Consider the following 13,929-nt stretch of genomic DNA (forward strand, 5'->3'; position numbering starts at 1 on the left):
TGTGTATGCTCCGAACTGGGACGATGCGGGTTTTATGCGGCGTATGTTGGGTCAGATCCCAGACTTGGAAGTGGGGGGCCTGATAATGGGGGGAGACTTTAACACGGTGTTGGATCCTGCACTGGATCGCTCCAGGTCTAGGACGGGTAGGAAGCCGGCGGCGGCTAGAGTGTTGAGAGGATTCATGGACCAAATGGGAGGGGTGGACCCTTGGAGATTTGCAAGGCCGGGGGCTAGGGAATTTTCATTCTTCTCACATGTCCATAAGGCTTATTCTCGAATCGACTTTTTCATTTTGAGTAGGGCGCTGATAGCGAGAGTAGAGGATACCGAGTATTCGGCAATAGCCATTTCGGACCACGCCCCGCATTGGGTGGACTTGGAGATGGGGGAGGAGAGGGACCAGCGCCCGCTGTGGCACTTGGAGGTGGGGCTGTTGGCGGACGAGGAGGTGAGCGAGCGGGTCCGAGGAAGTATAGAGAGGTACTTGGAGACCAACGACAATGGGGAGGTCCGAGTGGGGATGGTATGGGAGGCACTGAAGGCGGTGGTGAGGGGAGAGCTGATCTCCATCAGGGTCCACAAGGAGCGGAGGGAGCGGGGGGAGAGGGAGAGGCTGGTGGGGGAGATGGTGAGGGTAGACAGGAGGTATGTGGAAGAACCTGAGGAAGGATTGTTGAAGAAGAGGCGCAGCCTCCAGGCCGAATTCGACCTGGTGACCACCAGGAAGGCGGAGGTGCAGTGGAGGAAGGCCCAGGGGGTGGTCTACGAGTATGGGGAAAAGGCAAGCCGGATGCTAGCTTCAGAAGCGGGACGCAGCTAGGGAGATCGGGGGAGTTAAGGACAGGGGAGTGAGCATGGTGCGGAGTGGGGCTGGCATCAATGGGGTCTTCATGGACTTCTACGAGGAATTGTACGATCCGAGCCCCCACGGGAGGAGGGAGTGATGGGCCGTTTCCTGGACCAATTGAGGTTTCCAAAGGTGGAAGAGGGACTGGTGGCGGGACTGGGGGCCCCGATTGGGCTGGAGGAGCTGATCAAAGGGATAGGAAGCATGCAGGCGGGGAAGGCACCGGGGCCAGACGGTTCCCCGGTCGAGTTCTATAAATAATATATGGACCTGTTGGGCCCGCTGTTAGTTAGGACCTTCAATGAGGCAAGGGGGGGGGGGGGCTTTACCCCCGACGATGTCCCGGGCACTGATCTCCTTGATCCTGAAGCGGGACAAGGATCCCCTGCAATGTGGGTCTTACAGACCGATTTCCTTGCTAAATGTAGATGCCAAGGTGCTGGCGAAGGTCTTAGCCATGAGGATTGAGGATTGTGTGCCGCAGGTCATCCATGAAGACCAGGCGGGGTTTCTGAAGGGGAGACAGTTGAACGCGAATGTGCGGAGGCTTTTGAACGTTATCATGATGCCGGCGAGGGAGGGGGAGGCGGAGATAGTGGTGGCGATGGACGCTGAGAAAGCCTTCGATAGGGTAGAGTGGGGGTACCTGTGGGAGGTGCTGAAGAGTTTCGGGTTTGGGGAGGGGTTTGTCAGGTGGGTTAGGCTGTTGTATGAGGTCCCGATGGCGAGTGTGGCCACAAATAGGAGGAGGTCCGAGTACTTTCAGTTGCACCGAGGGATGAGACAGGGGTGTCCCCTGTCCCCCCTGTTCTTCGCACTGGCGATTGAACCCCTGGCTATGGCACTGAGAGAGTCGAGGAACTGGAGGGGGTTGGTGCGGGGTGGGGAGGAGCATAGGGTGTCGCTTTATGCGGACGACCTGCTGCTGTATGTGGCGGACCCGGTGGGAGGAATGCCAGAGGTAATGAGGATCCTTAGGGAATTCGGGGACTTTTTGGGGTACAAGCTCAATATGGGGAAGAGCGAGCAATTCGTAGTTCAGCTAGGGGACCAGGAGAGGGGGATTGGCGAGCTCCCACTAAAAAGGGCGGAGAGGAGCTTCAGGTATTTGGGGGTCCAGGTGGCCAGGGGCTGGGGGGCCCTACATATGCTTAACTTTACAAGGCTGGTGGAGCAAATGGAGGTGGAGTTCAAGAGGTGGGGCGCATTGCCGCTGTCCCTGGCGGGTAGGGTGCAGTCAATCAAAATGACGGTGCTCCCAAGTATTTTGTTCCTGGTTCAGTGCCTCCCCGTGTTTATCCCGAAGGCTTTTGTCAGGCGCGTTAACAGGAGTATAATGGGGTTTCTGTGGGCGCGAGGGACTCTGAGGGTGAGAAGGGTGTTCCTGGAGCAGAGTAGAGATAGGGGGGGCTGGCGCTGCCAAACCTCTGTGGGTACTACTGGGCCGCCAATGCGACAATGGTGCGCAAGTGGGTGATGGAGGGGGAGGGGGCTGCATGGAAGAGGCTGGAGACGGCGTCCCGTGTGGGTACGAGTCTGGGGGCGCTGGCAACGGCGCCGCTGCCGTTCCCTCCAAGGAGGTATACCACGAGCCCGATGCTGGTGGCGGCCCTCAAAATTTGGGGGCAGTGGAGGCAGCATAGGGGGGAAGTTAGGGCCTCGGCGTGGACCCCATTACGGGGGAACCACCGGTTCGCCCCAGGAAGAACAGGTGGAGGGTTTTCGGGGTGGCACAGAGCAGGGATACGAAGGTTGGGGGACCTGTTTGTGGACGGGAAGTTCGCAAGCTTGGGTGAGCTGGAGGAGAAGTACAGGCTCCTCCTTCCCCCCCCCCCCCCCCCGGGAACACCTTCAGGTACTTACAGGTAAGGGCGTTTGCCAGACGGCAGGTGGTGGAATTGCCATGGCTACTGCCACACACAGTACAGGACAGGGTGCTCTCGCGGGGGGGGGGGGGGGGGGGGAGTGGGGAAGATCTCGGAAACTTACCAGGTGATGCAGGAGGAGGAGGAGGCCTCGGTGGTGGAGTTGAAAGGTAAGTGGGAGGAGGAGTTGGGAGAGGAGACCGAAGAGGGGACGTGGGCAGATGCCCTAGGGAGGGTGAACTCTTCCTCTTTGTGTGCGAGGCTCAGCCTCATACAGTTTAAGGTGCTGCACAGGGCACACATGACCGGGACAAGGATGAGCAAGTTATTTGGGGGTGAGGACAGGTGTGTTAGGTGCTCAGGGAGCCCAGCAAATCACACCCATATGTTCTGGGCATGCCCAGCGCCGGAGGAATTTTGGAAGGACGTAGCGAGGACGGTGTCGAGGGTGGTCGGATCCAGGGTCAAACCGGGCTGGGGGCTCGCAATATTTGGGGTGGCAGAGGAGCCGGGAGTGCAGGAGGCAAAAGAGGCCGGAATTCTGTCCTTTGCATCCCTGGTAGCCGGGCGAAGAATTCTCCTTCAGTGGAAAGATACGAGGCCCCCAAGCGTGGAATCCTGGATCAGCGATATGGCAGAGTTCATTAAATTGGAGAGGGTGAATTTCGCCTTGAGAGGGTCGGTACAAGGGTTCTTTAGGCGGTGGCAACCGTTCTTAGACTTTCTGGCAGAACGATAGACATTGGCCAATGGCAGCAGCAGCTCGGGGGGTGGGTTTACTTTATTTTTGTTTATGTTATTTACACTGGAGGGTCTGAGGGGGTGTATACACCTGTTGTCTTAAGTCGGGGTGTTAATGTTAATTTATTATTTAGGTACGGGGGGTGGGGGGAGGAGTTTGGGGGGGTTGCTTTTTTAGATTGTGTTTTGTACTTAACCCTGTTGGGTTCTTTTTTCTTTCTCATTTTGTTGTTGATATTTTATGAAAACCTTTAATAAAAATTATTTTAAAAATAAAAGTTCAAGGCCCGCCCAAAAGCGCACGGAGCCCTTTTCAGTATAAAAGATATTCCCCAAGGGAGAATCTTCCTTCTTTGGCTTTGGCTCTCAGCGAAGAGAGAGACGAGCCTAGCAGCTGCACCAGACCAAGTAAGTCCCATGTCAATGCACGCTACGAGATAGACGCTCCTAGTGGCTACACTGTAAACAACTCAACCCATCAGCCTCAGAACCAAGCAACGGCCATTGTTCCTCTCACTGACTGGGCACCCGAAGCTAAGTATAGGCTTTAGTAATAGTGGTAGTTTAGTTTGTAGAGTTTATGCATGAGTAGATTTGACTGTGTGTAAATAAATGAGCATTGCTTTTGAACATACTAACTGGTGTATCGTGTCATTGATCAGTATTCGGTTCTGAACCTTGTGGCGGTGTCGAAAGATACCTGGCGACTCTTGAGCAAACATAATTAAACAAAGCCAAATTAAGAGCCAAACAAAGAGAGCAACAACGGCTCAGTATATCATCATATTCGCAAGGCCTAATGTTCATGCAAAATACAGAGTTCTCATCCAAACACCCATTGTTTACAACAATGCCCACCAAATTCATTAGAATTTCATTTGTTCCAGCTCTGGACGAAATAACTGCCCACCTCACATTATAAATAAGCCTATTCCTGTCAACCATGGAGATGAACAAATTCACTTTGTGGCTTTCGATCTGAGCTTTCAGGATGATTTGGAGTCCAATGAGCTGTGAGAAGATTTGTTGAATTGAAGAGAAAAGGAGCTTACAGGCAATTGGATGTGACTCGATGACGTTGTGAGCAATGTACCAATCAGCAGGCACTCGGATGTGACTCAACCTCTTCTCAACTCTTGACGAAAACAATTTCAGCCTTAACCAGTTCTGCTGAAAGCTGCCACGATCTCTCTGCAAACATGTCACCTGTTACTTTGTATTTATTCCTCACAGCGGTCTCGCTTTTAACCGGTAAGTTCACCGTTTACTCAACTCTTTATGTCACAGCTTTTCCGCACATGACATTCTGTCAGGCAGTGCGCTCAATACAAGGGGGTGGTGTGGGTGGTCGGACAAATAGATTGACCCCAACTTCGAAAGGTCATCCGAATTTCTCTGGTCCCAGCACGGAACACTGCTGGAAGTCGGCACATTTCCCGAGGGAATGAGAGCGGAAGAGTTAGGCTGAGATTGAAGGTCCACTGGTGCCAGTGAATGACATTGACAAACAGCAGACTGTCAAACACACAGACCGTTAGGACTTTGCGCTTCCAGTTGCAGTGACTGAAGGTGAGGACCGGATCTAGTTCGAAAGAACGGAATCTTTGTGTTAGAAGATTTATTTAATCCGTCCAAACATTTTCCCGTTGCAACCACTAAGCTGTGGAAAATATATTTCTATTGTCTTGTCTGATCATTCTCTGAGGTTATTATTCAGGATGATGGGACGAATCTGCGGTATAGACTCAGTGAATTCGCATTGTTTAATTTAAAATCACTCTTGGTTCTTACAGGACATTGTCGAGGAGATTCCGTTTCACAGATACCGGCTTCAGTCACAGTTAATGAAGGAGATGATGTTCAATTGTTCTGTAATTATACAGCTACAAGCACGAGCAATCCTGACCTATTCTGGTACCGTCAGTACCCTAGCGCATCCATGGAGTACCTGCTGCAGATTAGTAAATACACCGGGAACACCGAGAGATCCCCAGGGGACCGTATTTCAGCGGAGCTCAATGATACAATCCGCACCGTCCGGCTGAGAGTGACTAATACAGAGCTGACAGACTCCGCGGTGTATTACTGCGCGCTGAGACCCACAGAGACACAGAGCTGGGCTGAACGTGTACAAAAACTGTCACTACTCAGCATAACAGAGCGTTAGTCAAACACTGTGATCAGCGGCGAGTCTGAAATGGAGCCTGAAATCGAGGTGATATCTCAACTTTTCAATTCTAACATACACTTTTAGCACTAATAAATTTTTTGCCAAAATAAAGCAATGGAAGGGGGCAGTTTGGAGAATGAAATTAGAATATTTATAGAGCTTCAGGTTCCAAAGTGTTTCACCGTCACTGTTATAATAAAATGTAGAAAACCCAGCAGCCAATGGAACTCAGCATATCATCCCATACAGTAATATTTAACCGTCTCGCTGTTACAGTAATTGTGATTGGTGGATGGATATTGGACAGGGCGTCTCTCCTGCTCTTTTTTTGGAAATGGTGGCCATGCGATGTAAATACCTCCATTGGTATGTGTTTCTCTGTGTCTGCTTCGCACAGAGATACATTCCGGAGGAAGGCAGTGTCCTCAATTTAACATATCATCCAGAGGCCAGGAACTCTGAGAGTGCAGCATTCCCTGAGGAATGCACCGTCTCCTCGGTAAATTCCAGGATTGTTGTTCCTGACGGACTGCCCGTGTCCTGTTGAGGGGAAAGAACCTCTGAACAGGCTGGAGACAGAATCCTGGAAAATCCCAGGAGGTGGTGACCACTTATTTATCCAATCCGGGAAAAGGAGACTGGAATAAAGAATAGGAAATTAATAACAAATTAATGATCCCCATGGGAAAAGGAGGGGAATTAATTTAACCCCTGGAGTAAAACATGACTTGGCAAGCGAAAGTAAAACTTTTACTGATGTCGCCCCTGTTACCCACTCCGGATGGCCGAAAGCATTTTCAAACCTCAGGAAGTTCATTTCCACTGCAGTCGGTGTCGTGATGTCGGAGATATTATTAACACAGAGGGCTTTGGGAATGTTTAATTCTCCGACAGAAAGTGTTGTCATCCTAATGCTTGAGCAAAGGGATTTGAGAGTCTAGGCATTTCCCTGGTTACCTTGTCGCAAATAGTAACCAGAACATTCTGTAACGAATTGGTGGACATCCCTTTCTCTTTCTCTCTGATATATTGAGGAATCACATTGATTAGAACCTGCTAAATCTTAGTCAGACCACCCAGTGATATTGGAATACAACAATTTATTATGTTCACTGTCTAAGTCTCCACTGCCACCCTTCACACCCTCCAGGTACCACCATCGCTGGTTGACCACGGGCTTCCATTAGATTGACCCATGATTATGTTTGACTGCAGTGGTTTCAATTGCCTCCTGCAGTTTGGTTGACGAGAAAACTCTCCAGATCTTACGACCTGTCATTGGGCATAATGGAAGAGTTTACAAGCTGATCATCAGTCGGTTTAACCAGGCTACGAACCAGAATGTCCTGAAGTGGGACTGGATTTCAGAGCCTCAGGACCAGAAACGTGCTCTGTGCGAGAGCTTCTGTAAGTCATACATAGGTTCTTGCCCTAAATACATGAAATGGCACGAAGCACAGATATTTCCTGTGCTCCTCAGCTGTCAGTTGTAACGGCGGTGAACTGACGCCTCTGTAAGTTTTGAACACAGATAAAGTACTAGCGCGCCATCCAGTGGAGTGTTGTCTGTGAATCATCGATTCTAAATTTATCCTCGAATATGGCGGGATTTTTATTGCGACAGATTATCACGGGTTTTATCACTTTGATTATTTTATCACCGCATCTGATAGATTTTTCATTGCATTACCGGATCCGCTCTGTGTCTCACTGTCTCTGCTTCACACAGAGATACATTCCGGAGTCCTGGATCGCGCTGCCATCCATAGATATGGTATTGGACTTCTTTGTTCTGTTAAAGGACAGGGTGTAGCGTCCTTTGGTCTGATTCCCCTGGTAAATGGAGGCGATAAACGTGGGAGCTCCCTGTCAGTGTCTGTCTGTACCAGACTATGGAATAGCCATAACCAATGGAGAGCCGACAGTTCATTTCAGCCCGATCCCCTGCCCGAGACACCTCCTGCTCAGGGTGGGAGCTCTGATCCTCACACTGAACGGCTACGATAAAAAAAGAATCACGCATAAACCACACGGCATGAAGAGGTTGTTAAAACAATGCATCAGATAAGAAAATGAACTCACCCAACATCGGCAGCATCAGAGTTCCAGCTGGAAACAGCTCTTTCCTGGGGTTTCTGGTCATGATGATGATGGTGGACAAAAGGCGGATGAATCCGGGTCTGATTTCCAGACTGGGACTTGCTGCCGAGTCCGGGACTCAATGCTGTGCGGGTGAGGAGAGGAGAGCTTTACATTCTCCCCCTGAATGTGAGACTGATGGGCCATATTGTCACCGATTGGACTATTATGGGATGTCGTTATCTGCCGTTACTCACGGTGCCACTGTGCGATTTGTTGTTTCTCAATTCATGGACCACGCGAATCGTCACTGATTCCAACCCTCTCTGCTTCCTGTGTGTAAGAGCAGGTTAACATGATTCATATAGTCAGTGCTCTGTTGTCTTTATAACAGAACAGAACCGTTCGTTATCTTCGAATCATAGAGTTTGACAGTCCAAAAAGAGGACATTCGCTCAGTACATATGTATTGTCTCGCATAAAGAGTTATCCACTGATTAATCATGATTGTTTCCATACATTTCATCATTTTAAAATTTCTATTTACTGGTCAGATATTTCTTCCTTAAGCTGATTGATAGATTATGTTCCCGGCCCTGTTTCTCGTGCACTTGCTCCAGTTGCTGAAGTCTCTGCTCAGGATTATTGTCTCTTCACCTTTCCCAATCCCTCCCACACTGTCTGTGAAGTTAATACCAAACGAAAGAAGAGTCACAGAACCGATCCACGTGTTTGAACAGCATTTCCATCAGTGATCTGTACATATTTATGTGTGTCTGTATCTGTTCGAATATCTGCAACGCTGTTGATAAAACCGGGATCCTTTACCTCTTTAACGTCATCAGCAACGTGTCAAATTTCTGCATCGAACCCTGAATGCTTTCTCCTCTTTGACTCATTCAAATTATATTTACTTCTTAGTTCCTTCCTCGTTCTATCTACTTTATGTGTGTATATGATATAAACAGACACAACATTTATGGTTGTACTTTAGATCATCAGCTCTGTTGTTTGGTGGTTATTTAATGCAGGAAAAGATATGCTGGAGCAGACATATAGATTCCTGCACCATTGCACTGTTTACAGAACCAATGATAGGAAGAGGCCAGACGCAGCGATGTCTCCACCAGCACAATCGGTTCAGATCGAGAGCAGCAAACGGAAGTTGTGCGGTGGACACCGCAGTCTCTAAACTGAGCAAACTGTGCGGCGGTTACCAGCTGCCGTCACAAGTGCTGGAGCGGAAATAGCGACCACCCCGGAAGTCTGTGACCACCCTGCACCTGCTCGCTGCTCAAGTGACTGAGAACAAAGTGTGGGAGTGATATGAACGGCCCTGAACCATAGAGATTTAGGGAACGGAATGAGGGTTCAGTTTTCCTGTGTCTATTTGAAAACGCTGTCCCAATCGACTTTCACACCCCCACATTACCCATGCTGCTTTCCCTTCACAATTCTCTTTTGAAAGTTGCCGTTGAATCTTCTTCCTTCGTCATTTCATGCGTGGAATTACGGACGGTACCATATCGTAACGTAATAAATAAAATATCTGCTGCTTTTGGAAACAATTAGTTGTGTTCTATACTACCCAAAATACATAATTTTAGAACATCGTTTGAGTGTCGCTTCTACTTTCTTTGTTAAAAACAATGAAGGCAAGCATCTCTAGCCTTGTGCAAAGATGTGCCTCATGCCTCCTATTCTGATATACAACCCGCACTTTCTCCGACGCCTTAACAATAAAGAACAAAGAACAATACAGCACAAAAACGGGCCCTTCGGCCCTCCAAGCCTGTGCCGGTCATGATTCCACCTTTGTTCCTACTTTGTCCTGCACAGGTTTTGGACAGAGCCGGTCAGCAAATAATTCAACAGGTTTCGCGTCACATTTGGAATCATCTGACATAAACATCAACAGCACTATAAGCTGAGTGTAAGAAGCTCCAATTTGCGTTTCTGGGAAACATTCGTATCTTGTGTGTTTCCGTGCACGCGGAATTCATTCAATGGCCGCATTCTAACAGCAATGAGATAAATCCGGCAGCAGAGGGCGCCATGTTCAAGCAGGGGCGTGATGACGTCATGCGACGGAACTGTCAAAGCCGATAGGTTTGGGAGACGAGGCGATGTCATAATGGGTTTGGTAGCCTGGGTGATGTCGCAATGGGCCTGGTCCCCTGCAGTGTGTGGGTGGAACAATGAGCTGAACAGAGCCCGGGTTCCCTCTCTCCTCTCAATCTCTGCCTCATCCCATTCCCATTCACTCACAGAGATTCAGCCAGACATGTTTCGGCTAATACTGGCGGCGCTGTTGGGCGGTAAGTACTGGATAATGTTCACCATGCCTGGTTAGCTGATAATAGATTGTAATAATTAATGATCAGAAATGTCTATCTGGTGGGTAGAGTAGAGCTTCCACAAACTCACACATTTGCAAACAAATTTAGGTATCTTATGTTTAAACTCTTGATATTTAATTCCGCCACTATCGCAGGCTAACAATGCGCAGATCCAGTAACTCAGTCACCGATGACAAAACCCGGGGCAGAAGGGGATTCGGTGCAGTTGCATTGTCAATATTCAGAGCCGGACACTCGCTACGCCCAATGGTATCAGCAGCAAACGGCACAGCCATCAATCTGGATTATTCGCAATGTAATAACTCTGAAGAAAGATGCAGTTTCAGACGATATCTGGCACTGCTGACAAGTCTGAACAGAACGGTTACCTCAATATAAGCGCCCTCAGTATGGAGGACGGGGCGGTCTATTACTGTGCAATGAGGCACAGCGTTGTATATAATATAACACGCCGTAGAAAAACATTAGCGAGTATTTACTGGACAGCCAAGCTTTATTTAGTGTCATTGCTTGCGGGAATAATTTCACGAAAGCAGTCAGGTCTATCTATTGCAGTTATATTGCTGTCTCTGTTCTTGTACAAGTCAACACAGAGACAGTTTGGTAAATCATAAGGCTCATCTCCATGCGGCGATTTCTACAGTAAATTTAAACTTGGAAGACCCACGTACTAGCAGAGGTAGTGAAAACTATCTGATGTGGAGCTAATAATACCGACAATTATGGATAATATTTCCAAAACTTAAGGCAGCACGGTAGCCTTTTGGATAGCACAATTGCTTCACAGCTCCAGGGTCCCAGGTTCGATTCCAGCTTGGGTCACTGTCTGTGCGGAGTTTGCACATCCTCCCCGTGTGTGCGTGGGTTTCCTCCGGGTGCTCCGGTTTCCTCCCACAGTCCAAAGATGTGCGGGTTAGGTGGATTGGCCATGATAAATTGCCCTTAGTGTCCAAAATTGCCCTTAGTGTTGGGTGGGGTTACTGGGTTATGGGGATAGGGTGGCGGTGTTGACCTTGGGTAGGGTGCTCTTTCCAAGAGCCGGTGCAGACTCGATGGGCCGAATGGCCTCCTTCTGCACTGTAAATTCTATGAAATTCTATGAAATTAACTCAGGTGGACCAAACGCCACTGAGTCTCGGCCATCCCATCCTGTAATGAATCTAAAAATGTGATAAAGTCTGAAATGCGCAATAACCATTTCAATAGAGCATCACAAAGCAACACGATTATTATTATCGTGCAGGACCATGTGACGTTTTGGTGTATAGTTTAGCCTTCAACAAAAATATAAATTTTTTGGTCGATGTTGATCGATGTTGACCATTTCTGCCCAATGAAAAGGCGCCATCCAGGTTAGGGGCAGACTTCACCTGCTGAGAGACGGAGGGGCAGGTCCCAAGGTGAGTGCAACAACATCCCAGGGGCTATGTCGACTCCACCAGTTAAAAAAACCCTGAAGCGCCGCTGATGTGAATTTGTGCTGTCCCTACAGATCCTCACACTTGCTGCATTCACGCAGCTGTTGATCAATCTGCCCCGACAGCTCCTCCAAACACATCTTTTCATTCTTTGTTTCTTCCATTCCTCCAACAGAGAGCTGGCACAGACACGGCAGCCGGAATGGCCTCATTCTGTGGTGTAATCATTCTCTGATTCGATTCTAACCTCACCCTGTGGCCAGGAACACAAGGCCTTTTCTCATTTAATCTCTCCTGACTTGCGCATTATCAGAGCCCTTTCCTGTTGTTCTGTTTCCTCCCTCCGGGATTTCACTTGGTTAATACATCCTACATTTCTAACCTGTCCCAGTTTAAATGAAAGGTGATAGTGAAAGACGAGCTTTGTTGTCCTGTCGGCTAAGGCCGCCTGGCTCCCTGAGTTGTTCAAGTATTTTCCGCTTTCTCCGCAGATGTTAGATCGAATTTCGATGCCAATGACAGTCTGCTTAGGTTATTTTTGAGGGTCTCGTTGGTCTAGGACTGTGATTCTCGCTTCGGGTGTCTCGGTGTCGAAATTTGCGAGAAATCCCGCCTTCAAATCTCGGATGAGCCCTTTGATGCTGTTTTCTGTTGGTCACGCGACATGTTTTCTTCATTTCTTTGCGGCGCAGACGGCGGGATTCATTCACATGGGGTTAGCTTTGAGAAGCTGAGCTCACTCTGCAGGGAGCCAGTACGTTCCCGAGGAAATCGAGACATTTTCGAAAAGCTTGTCTATGTGTGGACATTCACTTACCTCTATTGACTAATTCCAGTGGATTCAGGCAGCTCTCTGTCAGTTTCATTTTATTCAGTTCAACAACATCAGACTGTGTAATCTCTCTTCCCCCTCCACCATCTGTTTCCATCAACATATTTTCATTCCTTCCATTGCTCCCCTCCCCCCGCCCATAAAATCCTGCTTGAGCAATCTGATCCCTGTTGCCAATTGTTCTCTGACACAGTGCTTACTTTGTTCTCCCATTAACACATTGTGACCTCTTAATGCGCCATCAGCACCTTTCTTAGCCTTGATTAGCCTCATTTACATTGCCTTTTTCTTTCTGTCCGAGACATTTTCGTCATTTTCCACCTATTGCTGACCACTCTATTGAGGCCCAATAGGGCACCCCCCCCCACCCAGCCCATCCACAATAGGCTGAATCTGACCCCATTTCCAGTTCTCCAGCTTTGACAAAGAGTCACCCAGACGCGGAACGACAGCTGCCATCTCGCTCCACAGAGGCTGTCAGACCTGCTGAGATTGTCCAGTATTTTCTGTTTTTGTTTCAGAATGAAGCATCCGCAGTAAGTTGCATTTGTCGTTCATTTAGACATGTTTGAGATGGTGAATAAGTATGTTCATCTGCATTTGTAAATGCATGAAATTATGTTGTGGGTGTACTAGCTCCGAATATCCAAAATAGGAAGATCCTTTTCTTCTCATTGCCTGTCGAAAATTCAGTACTTGTGACTTAATGTGGAATTTATTTGAGTGGCTCATGAGAGACTAAACCTCATAATCCTCGAACATACGAGATCGGGGAACAAAAGTACTTTGTGCAAACATTCCTCACACAACATGAGAAGCACTTGATGTTTCTACCCGGTATGGACCCGGGGACCTTTCGCATGTTAGGGGAATGTGCTAACCACTACACTACCGAAACCGCTGGCGGTGCAGTAATCAATGGACTTGTGAAATGTTCAACCTCACTGTGTTGCCGCCTCTTCTCATGGTTCGGCTGAGATGCCATGTCACTTATTACAAGAAGACAGCCGTTTCTTTAAAACCGATGTCTCAACTTATAAAACAATCAGGAATGGAACTTTACAGACCTGAAGATAAGTTATGTTTTGCTTGAAGTGGAAGTTAAATTGAGAAGGCAGGGCTTTCGTAAATAACCACAACCGATACGAGAATGGAAGATGTCCTGCTCACTTTGCTCTGCATCAAGAATCAGCTGTCCCACCCACTGAGTTAAAGCGCAGGCCAAAATTCAGAAGTCCGAGCCAGCCAGGAGTCGAACCTGGGATCTCCTGATTCGCAGTCAAGCGCGTTATCCATTGCGCCACTGGCCCATTCGAGTGCACGCATTTGGCTGTTTCTCGTTGATGAAGACCAGTTACGAGATAGTCTGCAGCAGACTAAACTGGGAGTACGAGATGTTTCTGCGCGGTTTCGAACCGGTGACTTTTCGCGTGCAAAGCGAATTTGATAACCACTACACTACAGAAACAGTTGGCAACTAACGGACGTGTACAATGTTCAACCTCACTGTGTTGCTGCAGATTCGCATGGCGAGGCTGAGAGGCCAGGCCAGGCCACTTGTTACAAGACGACAGCTGTTTATTTAAAAAAAACAGATGTTTCAACATATAAAAC

General features: G+C 48.4%; 1 protein-coding gene and 1 non-coding gene across 5 annotated transcripts in view; both read right to left on the minus strand.

Annotated features, from left to right (window-relative positions):
- Positions 1-13,929, minus strand: part of LOC140418994 (uncharacterized) — a 578,165-nt gene that overhangs the window by 172,255 nt on the left and 391,981 nt on the right. The gene's annotated exons all lie outside the window — the stretch shown is intronic.
- Positions 13,553-13,625, minus strand: trnar-gcg (transfer RNA arginine (anticodon GCG)). Its single transcript has one exon. It is a non-coding gene; the product is annotated as a tRNA-Arg (tRNA).

This window comes from Scyliorhinus torazame, chromosome 5 (assembly GCF_047496885.1).
Source record: "Scyliorhinus torazame isolate Kashiwa2021f chromosome 5, sScyTor2.1, whole genome shotgun sequence".
In the NCBI taxonomy this organism is placed as follows: domain Eukaryota; kingdom Metazoa; phylum Chordata; class Chondrichthyes; order Carcharhiniformes; family Scyliorhinidae; genus Scyliorhinus; species Scyliorhinus torazame.